The following is a 15429-nucleotide window of genomic DNA, read 5'->3' as shown; positions in this document are numbered from 1 at the left end:
AAATGATTTACTTTCAAAAAAAAATATTTTCTTAAAATTTTTAATTAATAAGCTTATTTAAATATTTTTATCATTAAATTAATCTGTAATGAATTAAGGTAATTGTAAATATTATTAAATGGCTTTATTACTAAATAGGTTAAAAGTATAGTACAATTTTTCTTTTTTTTTTCTGTCTGGACTTAACCAAAAGAAAGAGAGGTTATGAATTTCAAACTTGAATTTTGCTTACTATCACTACTTTTAATATTTTTTTTACTATATATATGTTTTTGAATATGATAAAGAAATATAGCCAAAAAAAAAAAAAAAAGTACAATAGTTAACAGAAATGAAATAACGTCATAATGAACTCTGTCAGTTATAGAAGGTGGATACAAAACATAATTTAAAAAAGAAAAATCTAAAATTTGAAGAATTGGTCGTGTATAAAGAGCGATTAAAAATTAATGAGTGAAGCTAGTATTTTTAAAAAAAAAATATTTGTACACAAAATACATTACAAACAATGAAAATAAAATTTATAGAATTTCACTGGAATAATTCAAAAGCCCGTTAAAAGCTTTAATTCACACGTGCGAGAACTTTCAACCATTGAGTTGGGCCTAGAGTGGGCTTCGGTACTGAGCATCTTTAGCCCAAAGAATCAAAAAGAGAGAAAAACATGATAGTTTAAAAAAGAAACGCCGTTGCCGGGGATCGAACCCGGGTCACCCGCGTGACAGGCGGGAATACTTACCACTATACTACAACGACTGTTTTTGTTAACTATTTGTTATATTAAATATACCAATATATTGGCAATGCTAAGAGTTATCTATTTTAATAATATTCTCGCGTTTAGTTTTGGTTCTGATATGTTTTATTTAATGCTAGTAGAAGAGGAAGCACGTTCCTTTCAAAATAAAAATAAAAAAGGAAGCAAGTGAAATTTTTAGAATTCATGTTCTTTCAATGTTATAAGATTAAAATAATCATTGCTTAAACAAAAAAACTTAAAAGTGACATTTTTTTCTTTGAAAACTCTTTCTGTTCGATTTCCTTAAATGTGACATTAGTTATATATTTAAAACTACTTTAATAAGTTATAATAATAGTTAAAATAGTTTGACTGCTTTTTAGATGAATATAGTTTGTATTGTGAGGTATTTATTTTTGGTTTGTAGAAAATATTTGTATAATTCAATGATGTAACTTTAACTTGATAATTAAATGATAAAATCTTTGTAATATAGTTTAAATTTCTTGTTTGCATTTATAAACAATATTAATTTGTCAAAAATAAAATAGACATCAATGTTAAATGGTTCTTCCCTAAAACAAAAGAAAGTTAAATGGTAAATGTTTGCATTTACCATCATATAGTATAATGGTAAAGTTTTATATGTTCTATACAGTGGCAAATTCATAAATTTCGTTCACAGGGGTGAAAATTAAAAAAATATATTTAAAAGAGGCATAAATATCAAAATATACATAAAAGTATTAAATTATAAAATTTAATAGGCGCTTAAATATTTAAATATACATAAAAGGACTAAATTGTAAAAATGAATATAAAAAATTTAGGGGTGGTAGCAGCCCCAATCCTGACCTAGGTCTGCCAATGATTCTATATATATATATATATATATATATATAGAAGTTTATTATATATTTTGGAGATCTTTCAAAAAATATAATATTTTAAAAGTTAATGTATAAAAATATTGCATTACCATAGATCAAAGTTTTATAAGTTAACAAAAAAAAAATTAATTAAACTGGCAATTTAAGGTAATTAAGTTTTAAAATTTCTCCTACTGATTACTAATGTGCTATATGTATAGCACCAATACCCTACATCAAAATATATAGCACATCCATGCAATATATAAACTAATACATATATATATATACTTCTAATACATAATACATATATGCTTAATACATGATATAAAACACCATATATATATTTAGAAAATATTAGAGTAAAGTATTGATCAGAGATCAATCTGTAAGTATACGTACGAGATGTTGATTTGTAAGATTGTGAGAGTGAAGCTGGAAGCACTTGATGAAGGGAGTAATCAACAAGCAGTGTCTTAAATAATATTATGTAAAACTCATTAAACCTAATTTATTTATGGTGAAATGAAGATATATTTAGAGTCATTTTATAGGATTTCACTTCACCGTAGGCTCAGTTATTGGTCAACAGGAGTATTTCCCATGACCATGAGTTAAAGTTCACAATTCATATAACCTCCTCACCCGAGCTGAGCAATAATACCCTTTTATGAATAATCAATATATACCATTATTTTACCAAAAGTGAGATTTTTTCCAACTGTTTGAATCGAGTCAAGATTCTCTGGCGGTGGAGGATCATTTTGAAGAAGGAAATCTACGTTCTTCCTCAATAGCAACGTTCTCGTCCTCCAGTGCAATTGCAGAGGTATATATAAAAACTGTATAAGATTATCTTTTATTTTCTTTACATTTAGGCTTAGATAAGTCCCATTGTTATATTTTATCAAATAAATAATAATTTATAATGGTAAGATATGTGGATATAACTCTTAATAAACAATAAATACAATATTTATATATACTGAATTAAAAATACATAAATATTATAATTATAAAGAACATACTATAAATAACTATAATATAAATAGTAATTATAATTAATATAGACAATAATTATAATGAGTAACAACATAATAAAAACTATAATATAAATAACAATTATAATTAATCTAGATAATAATTATAATGAATAATAACATAATAAAACCTGAGGTGTAAGATCTATGTAGCACACAGTTTTCTTAAAACAGATTCACTACAACAACGACAATAATTATAATATAAATAGAAGTTATAATTAATCTAGACAATAATTATAATGAATAACAACATAATAAAAACTGAGGTCTAAGACCTATGTAGCACACAGTTTCTTTAAAACAGATTTACCACAACAACGGAGAACGACAATAATTATAATATAAATAACAATTATAATTAATCTAGACGAATAACAACATAATAAAAACTGAAGCCTAAGACCTATGTAGCACACAATTTCCTAAAAATAGATTCATCACAACAACGGAGAACGACAATAATTATAATATAAATAGCAATTATAATTAATCCAGACAATAATTATAATGAATAACAACATAATAAAAACTGAGGCCTAAGACTTATGTAGCATACAATTTCCTTAAAACAGATTTGCCAAGTAACTCAATTACTTTGACGTACAAAACATACCCAAACTCTACCACACCAAGAATATAAAACTTTTAACTAAAACAAGAATATAAATATAATTAATATATTTATACACCTTAAACAAGGGATTTTTTTTTATAGTTTAAACTACTAGGCCAAGACTCCCTTATATAGGCCAAGAATGAAAACTAAAACTTCTCAAAAACAATGTGAGACTAATTCCATAGGTTTTTCAATTAAAAAAAAAAATTCTAACAAGACAGGATTTTAACAAAAAAAGAAAAGAAAAACATAGCATCTATTTTTTTTTCTCTTTAAACACTTCTTAACTAATTAATACTAAATTTATTATTTTTGTAATTGACTTAAATATTCTCTTGAAATATTAAGAAATAATAATAAAAATATTTACATACTTTAAAATTTAAAAGCATTAAATTTATTTAGGGTGCTTCTATCAATAACATAATTTTCTTCTCACTACACACATTTCTATTTAACGCCGAAAGAATTTTTTACAATTTATGGGGAGTTTAAATAAAAATGTGTGTAGTGAGAAAAAAATGATGTTATTGATTGAACCATTCTTAATAAATTTCATGCTTCTAAAATTTAAATTATGTAATTTTTTTATTAAAAATAATAAACTAATTAATATATAAGTGATATTAAATATTTTAAAGGTATAATAGAATTTTTTTTTGATACTTGATAAGAATATTTAGGTCAATTTACCAAAATAATATATTCGGTAATAATTAATTAATTTGGTTAAAAAGAAAAAATAAAGGTGTGCTACATTTTTTTTTTCGGTTAAAAATCTCATTTTACCCTTTTAAATTAGGTTTTATTTAATAAAATACAACATTGGGGACCTATGTGAGCCAAAATATAAAGGTTGTGATCTAATTGCTACAAAATAAGGTTGGGGGCCTAAGTGATACAGGTGGTAAATCTTGGGGACCCCGAGTGCTATTTACCCTATAAAAAAACTACATAATTGTCTTTTAAATATAATTGACAAACTAATAATACATAATTAAGTAAATGTCATAAAAGTACTTAACAAAATAAAATAAATTCTCTTAAAATTAAATGTGAAAATAAAAGTACATCTACTCGACGAAATCATCCTCATCATCATCGTTGTCTGCCTGGTGGATTGAATGGGATGGCTGGCTAGCTGAAACACCATCGAAATTAAATGTTGGTGGGGGCTGAAATGGGGTTGGAAAATTCATTCCTGCTACCATTTGCTTGCATCTGCTGCATGTAATTCATCATATATTGGTTGTGTTGTATTATGTATTGGTTCTAGGTGAGCATAAATCTTTCATGGGCTTGCTGCTTCATTTTGAGTTGTTCATTTTCCTCTCGAAGAAAGCCTAAATCCACATATGGTTGACTACCGAACATGGACGACAAACTCTGTGCTCGTTGTCCTCCAGTTGCCTTAAGCCTAGGAAATGGCCCAAATCCTTTCTTATAGCGGGAACGAGGACCTAAAACATCACACACTATGTCCAAGTGCGGAGGTAGTGGGACATCAGAATCGCCAACACAAGATGTAGTAGATAAGGCAGTAGGTGTACTTTGTGATGCCCGCCTTTGAGTCATCTCCTCCTGAAAAACATTAAAGTTAAATATTTAAGATTATAAGAGACAAAATTGAAACTAAATAATGATTAATCAATTTTAAAACAATTAAATCTTACATGCGACTTCCGTGCTTCCTTGCTTAGCCAACCTTTCTTCTTTTGGTGGAGTTGTTCGAACGTGTCGATTAAGCTCGGGAATTGGCCAGACTCATCAAACTAGAAAGGAAAAATTATTATAACAGACACATAAATTCATTATAAAACTTTATCATGTATATGTGCCACAATGGATTTGGAGCCCTGTCCCCCCGGTATAGGCATTTTGGCCCGATTTTCCCTGTTCCTTCGAGACCTTTACTGTTTTACATTAAACAATAATAATGTAATTAGTAGTTGCATAATAAAAAAAATAGTATAAATAATTATAGTTTTACCTATTGTTCCTCAGAAGACCAATAATCACACAACACCGCCCAGTCAGGTTGAGAAACCCATGTAAATGGTTTCGCCTTTGCCGCTTCGTTGTCCTTCTCCCCTCCAATTTCAACCCAATATCACCTCATATTATCCTGCCAGTCAGACAAATACTTCATCATTTTTTTCCACCTGGTCCTTAACAACTTTATCCTCAATGGAAAAGTGAACTTGTCCTACAATTAAAATTAGAAATACTTGGATAATATATACTAACCATATTTATTAATTATTTTAGTGCTATGTTAAAGTTTACATATAATTGCTGGTAATTGGTTGCAACATCTGTCTGTGGCACATTAGTCCAATGAAACAAAGTAGGTAGATGTCCCACACCAATCGAGCAATAGTGTTGTTGAACCATTTTCCATACTTATATATGGATCTTCCAGTCGTTGGATCAAACCCCACTTTCATATTGGTAATCCTCTTGGATCGCAACATTGCAATCTCTCTCTCAACATTAGCACCATAATAAAATCCCCTTACTTTTTTCTTTCTCGGACTGTTGCTAGATTCTAGAGCTGACATGCTACATATGTAAATTGTCATTAAATTTAACGAAATTAATATGTTGGTTTTTAGTCATTTTTCTAATAAATGAATAAATAATTAATACAAAAAATAATTAGAAATGATATTCATTGGATTAAAAAAACAAGTTACAAGATTTGTTTCTATATTACAAGTCATCATCCTCATCATCATCATTAACTACAACATGATCATCATTGCTATCACTATCAACAAGTAAATGTTCTTCACCATCTCCACTATCGGATAAACCCTCTTCATTAGATTCATCATCATCAACAACAAATTTTTTAAAGGTTGTGCTACCTAACTCATTAAAATCTCGTACTTCAGTTGAATTGACATCATCACGGTTATATTGAACATTGTCTAATATTGGAAGCTCTACCCATAACTGGAATCCAGAAGAATTATCTTCTTGCAATATTGGTATATTATTTGCAATGTCAATCTCATCGGCATCTATGTTTAAAAAATCCCACACATTCCTTGGAATATAAGTGTTTACCAGTATCAAGTCATCCCCGTTTTTTATCATCTTTTAGATAATATACCAATATTGCTTAGGATGCAAGTGTGAAAGGATCATCCTTGTAACATTCATCCTTTACGTACACGCTTGGAAAAATTGGATCTTCTATAGTTTGGCTTGTGTCGAACCATTTACACTTAAGAAGTATAACGCTGCAACCCATCATGTGTGAAAATTTGATTATTTCATCCAACACCCCATAGTAAGTTACATCATCCACACTTGGGACCATAATACCATTGTTCCGTGTTTTCAGCTTAGATCCCGACTAAGAACAATATATTTCATCCCATTCACAATTATACCCAGATAGGAAAAGATGGTAGAACTGGCTTTGTTTGCAAGAGCATATAATTCTTCGGAGACCTCTGAAGGCGTTGAATGTCCTAGTTGATTGATCTACAAATATAAAAAATACAATTAAAACCATTAATATTTATTAATCAATATATTTATAACAAATTGCTGAAATACTAACTCGAGTTTTGAACCACTCCGGAAACTCAACTTCTTGTTTATGTCGCAGATTCGAACCACCTTGTCTTTCCAACTAATTCATATGCTCATTCATATAATCCTCGATTTCGATACAATTGTTCAAGATGTACCATTCAACTTTTCTCTTCAACCGTGATTCCATCAAAGTAACCGTTCTTTTGCCAACACAGCGACCAATGACCTTAAATATAGAATATTCTCAGTCGGGTCGAGAGTCAACCTAATCATCATTCCTTTCAGGCTGGTTTAATCGAGTTTCAATACCCTGAAAGTATGTTGAGCAAAAAGTTAATGCCTCATTCACGACGTAAGTTTCAGTAATTGAACCTTTGGGACATGCACGATTTTGAACATATTGTTTGTACACTGCCATTAACCATTCAATTGGGTACATCCACCTGAAGTGTACAGGGCCACCAAGAATTGCCTCTTTCGAAAGATGAATAACTAAGTGCACCATTACATCAAAAAATGCAGGAGGAAAAATCATCTCTAATTTGCACAAGATAATTATAATATCATTTTGCATCTTCTCGAGATCTTTAACATTCAAAGTCCAAGAACATAGTTGCTTGAAAAATAGGCACAACCCAATAATCGTCTTTTGAACATCTGTTCCCAAAAATGGTTGGATGCTAGCTGGCAAAAACCATTGAAATAATACATGACAATCGTGTGATTTGAGCCGTGAAATCTTACCATCGAGAACGTTCACATTCTTTGATAAGTTTGCCGCAAAACCAACTGGAAATATAACTGATTTCAAAAAATGACAAAATTGACGACACTCCCCGACACTGAGTGTGAAAGACGCAAGGGGTTTCTTCCACTTGGTCCCATCCTTATAAAGGTGAAAAATACTCCTAATTTTCATATCAGCTAGATCAAGTCTTTCCTTATCTGTATCTTTCGATTTGCCCTCGATACTTAACAAAATACCTGTTATCCAAAAAGCAGGTATGGATGACGTGACAAACATTTTTAACACGTGGCTGACACCTGGCAGAGGTTCTGTTCGACCGTCGACCAGGGAGATTCTCCTGACACAACATTTGGGTTTTTATATATGACCAGCTTGGTCGTGTACTCCGTATATTTTGAGATAATCTTGTACAATTGTAATCAGATCCGAGATTATCTCCCATGATACCTGATGATCCGATTATTTAGGAAAGAATATCTGCAACTAATTCATGTAATCCTCCTTGAGCCTATAAATAGAGAAGAAATAGCTCAAGGGAAGGAATTTTGGCTGCTTTTGTTTTATGCTTTAGAAGAGAATTTGAGCTATTATCTTTCAGTTGTATTATTCATCCCTCTAAGGATTGTGAAACTTGAAGAACCCTAGTTCTTTGATCACTCCTTTGAGAATAAAGATCAATAATAGCTTAAGTGGACATAGGTCATTACCAATTCGTGGGACCGAACCACTATAATTTGTTGTGTCGTTTACTTTTCTTTCCATTAGATCTATTTCAATAATTTCTGTCACATCAAGCATTTGACTCCGTGTCAGTTGACCAAAACGAGGGTCAACATTCTGGTGCTTTCATTGAGAGCTTGAGACAAGGTCGTTGAAGTACTAATGGCAAAGATAGCCAGGAAGACTGGGTAGGCTGCTGACGCTGCACCATCTCAACCTCCTCCTCTGAACATGGCTGAGAATGAGCCACACTTGGAGTTTGACGAGGAGGAACTGGACTCCGAAACACTGAGAACTACTCTGGGAGTATTGCAAGATGAATTGGCCAATCTGAGGGCCAGTCAAGAAAGTGCTGCGGAGACCATGGCACGACAGCAGCAAGAAATAGAGCGCCAGCACCAAGAGCTGAGTGAAAGACAGGCGGAGATGGACCGTCGTCACAGGGATGCCATGGTAGTCCTCTAATTGGTTAGGAATTAGGCTGTGCCTGCCTCGCAGCCTGACCAACCCCCAAATGGGCCACCTCAAAGAGGTCCTAATCCTAGCCCTCCGCTCCAGCCAACAAGCCCTCAAAGGCCGGAGCAGCCACCAATGCCTCAGGATGATGTCCCACCTAGGGACCCTGAGACGTAGCCTCCATCACAGGCTGGTCGAGGCAATCCCCCACATCCAAGGCAGAATAGGGCTGGGCAGCAATCCCATGGCCCTAGACGCCCGAGGGGTGAAGAGCTGCATCCACCAAGCAGGGGGCAGCGTCCTTCTGGCAACAGAAGGAACTCGGAGACAGGCTTTGCGGTCAGGGCCCCCCCACGACATGATAATGCACAGGGACCTACCAACCAGCACAGGCCTCCCTCTAACAGTCAGGAAGTTCCAGCCCAAGGAGGCAACTGAGGAAACAGTCGATCCCACCATAGCCAATCGAGGTTCAGAGATGGCCACGACTACAATGAGGCCGACTCAGGCATAGGGAACGCTGGTCAGAGGAACGAGGAGAGAGGTGGAGGCAGAAGCCCCCCACCTAGAGAAAATCTTCATGAAGGACATAATGCTGGGGGCAGCCAAGACAAAACAACGTCTTTAGTCGGCTCGGAGCCAGCAAGCAGCGACGAAGGGATGACGATCTAAGGGATGTACTCAATGACCGCCAAGAATGGCACGAAGAGTACATTCCCCCGACACCAGAAGCCCCGAAAATTCCTGAGGCTGTTCAGGCCCAAATAGATGCCCTGAACCAAGCAGTGCAACAACTGGTCGGGGGAAGAACCTCTCATATCGAGTACGACAGGAGAAGGGGCACTCCTTTGATACAAAGGATCGCAATGGCTGAAACCCTTAGTAAGTTTAAAATGCCCACAGTTCCGAACTTTGACGGGTATGGTGACATGGTATCTCATATTAACAAATTTGATATACAAATGGACATTTAGAAGGTGTCCGAAGACGCTCGATGCAGGATCTTCCCTGCAACACTTTCTGATGCGGCACAGGAGTGGTTATTTAAGTTCCCTCCTGCAAGTATTGTATCTTGGGAGATGTTCGTAAAGGAGTTTTATGGACAATTCTATGCGGGTCGTGTGCACCCAACTGAGGCAAACCAGCTGGTCGAGATACGCCAGCAAGAAGGAGAACCACTGAAAGATTATGTCCAGAGTTTCATGTGAGCAGTGGCTAGGGCCAAAACAGTGGGATACAAAGGCAAAATGATGGCCCTAACTGCAGGAGTTAGGCGCCGTACGCCTCTTTGGAGTAGCCTCAGGAATCATGGGGTTAAAACTACCCAAGAATTTTTGGATCGAGCTGATCGATACATCAAGCTCGAGGATGCAATTACCATCGAGGGAAAGACCACAAATAAAGATAAGGGGACTGAAGACCCCGCCAAAGCCGCCAATGGGTCAAAGCCCAACAGCAATGACCAAGGCAATGGGAATGAAAACGACAAGAATGGGGGGAACAGACCCCATAATGAACCCTCTACCTCTGAGAGTAAGTGCGCTAAGGGCAATCGTTATGAACCAAGGTTCACCAACTACACCGCCCTTATCGAGTCTCGAGTAGAGGTGTATCAGGCCACAAGTTCTAGTGTGCCTTACAAAAGACCCACTCCCATTTGAAAGGATATTTCAAAAAAGGATGCAACCAAGTTCTGTCGTTTTCACAACGATTACGGACACGATACGAATGAGTGTAACTAGTTGAAGGATGAAATCGAGTTCCTTATTAGACAAGGACACTTGAGGAGGTACGTGCGGGCCACGGGAGCTTCCCAACGAGAGGCTCCAGGTGGCAACGAGCAAGCACCTACACGCCAACGCTCGCCACCTTTACAGCCTGAACCCGTGACTGGCACCTTACTCACCATCTGCGGAGGCCCGCACCTTGCGGGAAACAGCGAAAAGGCAAGGGAACGATATGCTTGGACCCTACACCACGATCAGGACATCAAGATGATGACGGTGGAGGATCGGGCATCAAAGAAGGCTCGAACAGAGGACGGGACAATAACTTTCTCTGATTGTGATGCCCAGCATGTCCGGTTCCCACATTCCGATCCGCTGGTCGTGGATGTTCAGATTGCCAACATGATGGTGAAAAGAGTACTGGTCGATATAGGAAGTTCAGTTAGCATCTTGTATAAATCTTTGCTGGAACGGATGAAGTTGTCCGTCAAGGACTTGGAGCCCTGTAACCAAAAAATTTATGGTTTCTCTGGTGAGGGACTCGCTCCAACAGGGTCAATCAGGCTTCCAGTTACAGCAAGTACTGCGCCCGCCACCAGGACATTACTCACTACTTTTATAGTAGTTGATTGTCCTTCGGCCTACAATGCTGTAAGTGGAAGGCCAATACTGGTCGACCTTCGGGCCGCCACCTCTATATGGCACTTAGCCATGAAATTCCCAACAGACACAGGGGTAGGACGCGTATTGGGAAACCAGAGGGAAGCAACAGAGTGCTACAATGCCTCAATCACTAAGGCCAAGAAGGTTATGTCGAGGAGTGCTCCCCGAGAAAATTTGTAGATGGCCATTGATGTACATGCCCAATCAGGTGATGAAGTCACCAAATAGGGTGTTGCCCAAAGTGAGGATAGAGACTTAGATCCTTGCTTTGGGGATTTTGAAGAAGATATAGGAGCTGTCGAGGACCTTGAGGAGGTCCAACTCGACGAAGAGTTTCCGACAAGAGTTGTAAAGGTCGGCAAAAATTTAGAAACAACAACCAAACACGCACTGGGGGAATTTTTGAGGAAGAACTAGGAAGTTTTTGCCTGGTCACATAAAGACATGGTTGGGATAGATCTTGCAGTCATCAGCCATGTCCTAAACATTGACAAAAGCTTTCCACCCGTGCAACAGAAAAGACACCTGCTCGATAAAGACAGATCAAAAGCCTTGAAGGAGGAAGTTGAAAAACTAAAGGAGAATGGGTTCATCAGGGTGGTGTTTTATCCATTGTGGGTCTCTAATCCAGTACTGGTTCCCAAGCCGAATGGCAAATGGCAGACCTGTGTGAATTTCACAGACCTTAATAAAGCCTGCCCTAAAGATTGCTTCCCGCTCCCAAGGATCGACCAGCTGGTCGATGCACTGCAGGCCATGAGATCCTCTCTTTCATGGATGCATACTCAGGGTACAATCATATTAGTATGCATCCCCCTGACAAGGATCACACTAGCTTTCAGACCGATACAAGGCTATACTGTTACAAAGTAATGCCCTTCGGATTGAAAAACACTGGTGCGACTTACCAACGACTAGTTAACCACATGTTTAAGGAGTTGATCGGGGTAAACATGGAGGTGTACGTTGATGACATGCTGGTGAAGTCAAAAAAGGCAGAAGGACATGTGAAGGATTTACAAGAGTGTTTCAATGTTCTGAACAAATATCAAATGAAGCTAAATCCTCTCAAATGTTCATTCGGAGTAGGATTAGGGAAGTTCTTGGGGTTCATCGTCAATTCGAGAGAAATTGAGGCTAATCCCGAAAATATCAAGGCCCTGATCGATATGAAATCGCCAATAAAGATCAAAGATGTGCAAAGTTTAACTGGAAGGGTTGTCGCACTCAGTAGATTTATTTCAAAATCAACAAATAAGTGTGTCCCTTTCTTTAATCTACTTAGGGGCAACAAGAATTTCGAGTGGACTGAAGACTGCGAACAGGCTTTCCAAGCCTTAAAAGCCCACATGGCGCAGCCTCCCATCTTATCAAAGCGTGTAGATGGAGAAACTTTGTTCATATACTTGGCAATCACCGAATATGCTGCTAGTGCGGTGTTAGTGAGAGAAGAAGAAAGCGTACAAAAGGCGGTGTATTATGTGAGTAAGAGGTTAATCAGAGCCGAATTAAGATATCGTCCCATTGAAAGATTAGCCTATTGCCTAATTTTAGCCTCAAGGAAGTTATGTCCTTACTTCCAAGCCCATCCAATCACAGTCTTGACTGACCAGCCCCTTGAACAAGTTTTGCAAAAGCCAGAGGCTGCTGGTCGTTTGTTGAAATGGGCAGTCAAACTCGGGCAGTTCAATATAACATACTCACCATGAGAAGCAATAAAAGGACAAGTCTTGGTTGATTTCATTGCTGAATTCACTGAACTCCCAGACAGTGAGCAGGGTGAAAAGCCTAGTGTGCTTGAGCCTCAAGTTGAAGCTCCTTCGTGGAAGTTATTCACAAACGGATCATCCAATGAATCTCACGCAGGAGCAGGAGTAATATTGATAATGCCAGAAGGGCATCGATTTCACTGGGCAATTAGGTTTGATTTCACCGCTTCGAACAACGAAGCTGAGTGTGAGGCCTTTCTTGCTGGGTTAAGGTTTGCCAATGACATGAACATAAAAGTGCTGGATATTTATAGTGATTCATAGCTGGTAGTGAATCTGGTCTTAGGGGAGTATCAAGCACGAGGCCTAAAAATGGTGGCCTATCTGAACAAAACAAAAGATCTGTTGGCACAATTTGAAAAATATACCCTCCAGCAAATACCTCGAGATCAGAATTCAAACGCAGATGCCTTAGCCAAACTCGCGAGTGCAAAAGATGCTGACACTTTAAATATAGTGCCAGTTGAGCGGCTACACGCACCAAGCATACGAGCAGACGAAACCAATATAGAGGTCCGGTTAGCAGATACATGGATGGCACCATACTTGGAGTATCTTACGAGCGGTATACTACCAGCAGATAGAAACAAAGCCAGGACCCTTCAGAGACAGGCTGTTAGGTATATCCTGGTCGATGGTATTCTATACCAAAGAGGATACTCAATGCCGCTGCTCAGGTGTGTTACACCAGAAAAGGCTAAAGAGCTGACGAAGGAAGTACATGAAGGCTTCTGTGGAGACCACGCTGGGGGGAAAAGCTTATCAAAGAAGATTCTAAGGCAGGGTTATTTCTAGCCGACCATGAACGAAGACTCGATGGAGTTTGTGCAAAAATGTGATAAGTGTCAGAGGTTTTCCAAGATCCCACAGGCAGCTCCTAATGAGTTAAAGCAGATGCAAAGTCCATGGCCCTTCGCATTATGGGGTATAGATTTAATCGGGTCCTTGCCGACAGGAAAAGGTGGGGTGAAATATGCAGTAGTGGCGGTCGACTGCTTCACCAAATGGGCCGAGGTTGAGCCACTCGCAACCATAACGACAAAGAAAGTACTTGATTTTGTCATCAAAAACATTGTTTGTCGATATGGATTGCCAAGAAAGATTGTCTCGGATAATGGCACCCAGTTTGATAGTGACATGTTCACAGACTTCTGCGAAAGACATGGAATCATCAAGAGCTTTTCTTCAGTTGCTCATCCGCAAGAAAATGGGCAAGTAGAAGCAGTAAATAAGACATTGAAAGATACCCTGAAGAAAATGCTCGAGGAAGCTAAAGGAGCATGGCCAGAGCAGCTGCTTGAAGTCCTCTGGTCGTATAGAACTTCTCACCGAACAACAACAGGTCATACCCCATTTTCCTTAGCATACAGGTATGAAGCTATGTTACCTGTCGAGTTAGATCCGCCCTCGCATCGTAGAATCACATACGAACAAGACCAAAATAGCCAACTGATGATGGAGTCCCTAGACCTGATCGAGGAGAAACGAGAGAAAGCCCAACTTCGAGTAGCTGCGTACCAGCAAAAAGTCGCTCGATATTTTAACTCCAAAGTAAAAGAAAGAAAGTTCAACGTCGGAGACTTAGTACTTCGAAGAGTTTTCTTAAACACCCGCGACCAAGCCGCTGGAGTACTCGGACCAAACTGGGAAGGACCTTACCAGATTGAAGAAGTCCTTCATCCAGGCACATACAAGCTTGCATGCTTAAATGGAGATCTCGTTCCGCATTATTGGAATGGAGAACATCTACACAAGTATTATCAGTAAACAATCCTTCTTAAAGGACTGGCTTGTATTAATTTTTACTTTTACAAGTTTTGAAAAATGGTTAGTCATGTTATATGGATAATCGCTTATACGTGTAAGATCTTTCAAAGATCACTCGTAAAGACATGTTTAGTCCATTTAAATACGAGAATTATAAGGGACTGTGCGCAGCCAGTCATTCTTGCCAAACTTTGTAATTTTTTACAAGTATTTGTTCATTACGTGTGTTGTTTTGCTGTATTATAATTTTTACATTGTATATCGAGCAGTAATGTTCATACAGGTTATGGTCAAGGCAAGTGGCCAAGGACCTAAAGCTCCTCGATCACTTGGGGGCATATAAGGTACATAGAAAGCAAAGCATACCAAGAAGTATGTAAACACATGAACAAAATAAGTGAAAGCATGCTACGGTACTTAGAGTATTTTTCAAAATTTATATTTTGTTAAATCAAGCCAAAGTACTATGCTAAGTTTGGTCATGCGAACGGATGTTATAATAAAGCAGAGATATTATAATATCAAACGAATCCTTTTACACCGCGAGCAGTACTGCTCGGATGTAAATGTTAAGTTAAAAGGAAAAGCTTCCCATGCAGCAATAAGAAAATAAATATTGTCTTAGCATCATCACCTGTGGGTCATGTAAGGAAAAGAAAATAAAATAAGTAAAAATAGGCTAAGGAGCAGCGGGAGGATCTTGGGGAGCATTTTGCTTAACTGCGTCTTCTGCAGCTTCCCCTCCATCCATCCCCGTGGCCAG

The 15429-nt window shown here is 37.4% G+C and overlaps 1 non-coding gene across 1 annotated transcript; it reads right to left on the bottom strand.

Moving 5' to 3' along the window:
• Nucleotides 1-684: 684 nt before the first annotated feature.
• TRNAD-GUC (transfer RNA aspartic acid (anticodon GUC)) lies at nt 685-756 on the bottom strand. The gene has a single exon. It is a non-coding gene; the product is annotated as a tRNA-Asp (tRNA).
• Between the last annotated feature and the right edge of the window lie 14673 nt (nt 757-15429).

This window comes from Humulus lupulus, chromosome 8, assembly GCF_963169125.1.
Source record: "Humulus lupulus chromosome 8, drHumLupu1.1, whole genome shotgun sequence".
Taxonomy (NCBI): Eukaryota; Viridiplantae; Streptophyta; class Magnoliopsida; order Rosales; family Cannabaceae; genus Humulus; species Humulus lupulus.
This window is presented reverse-complemented; position numbering and strand designations above follow the sequence as displayed.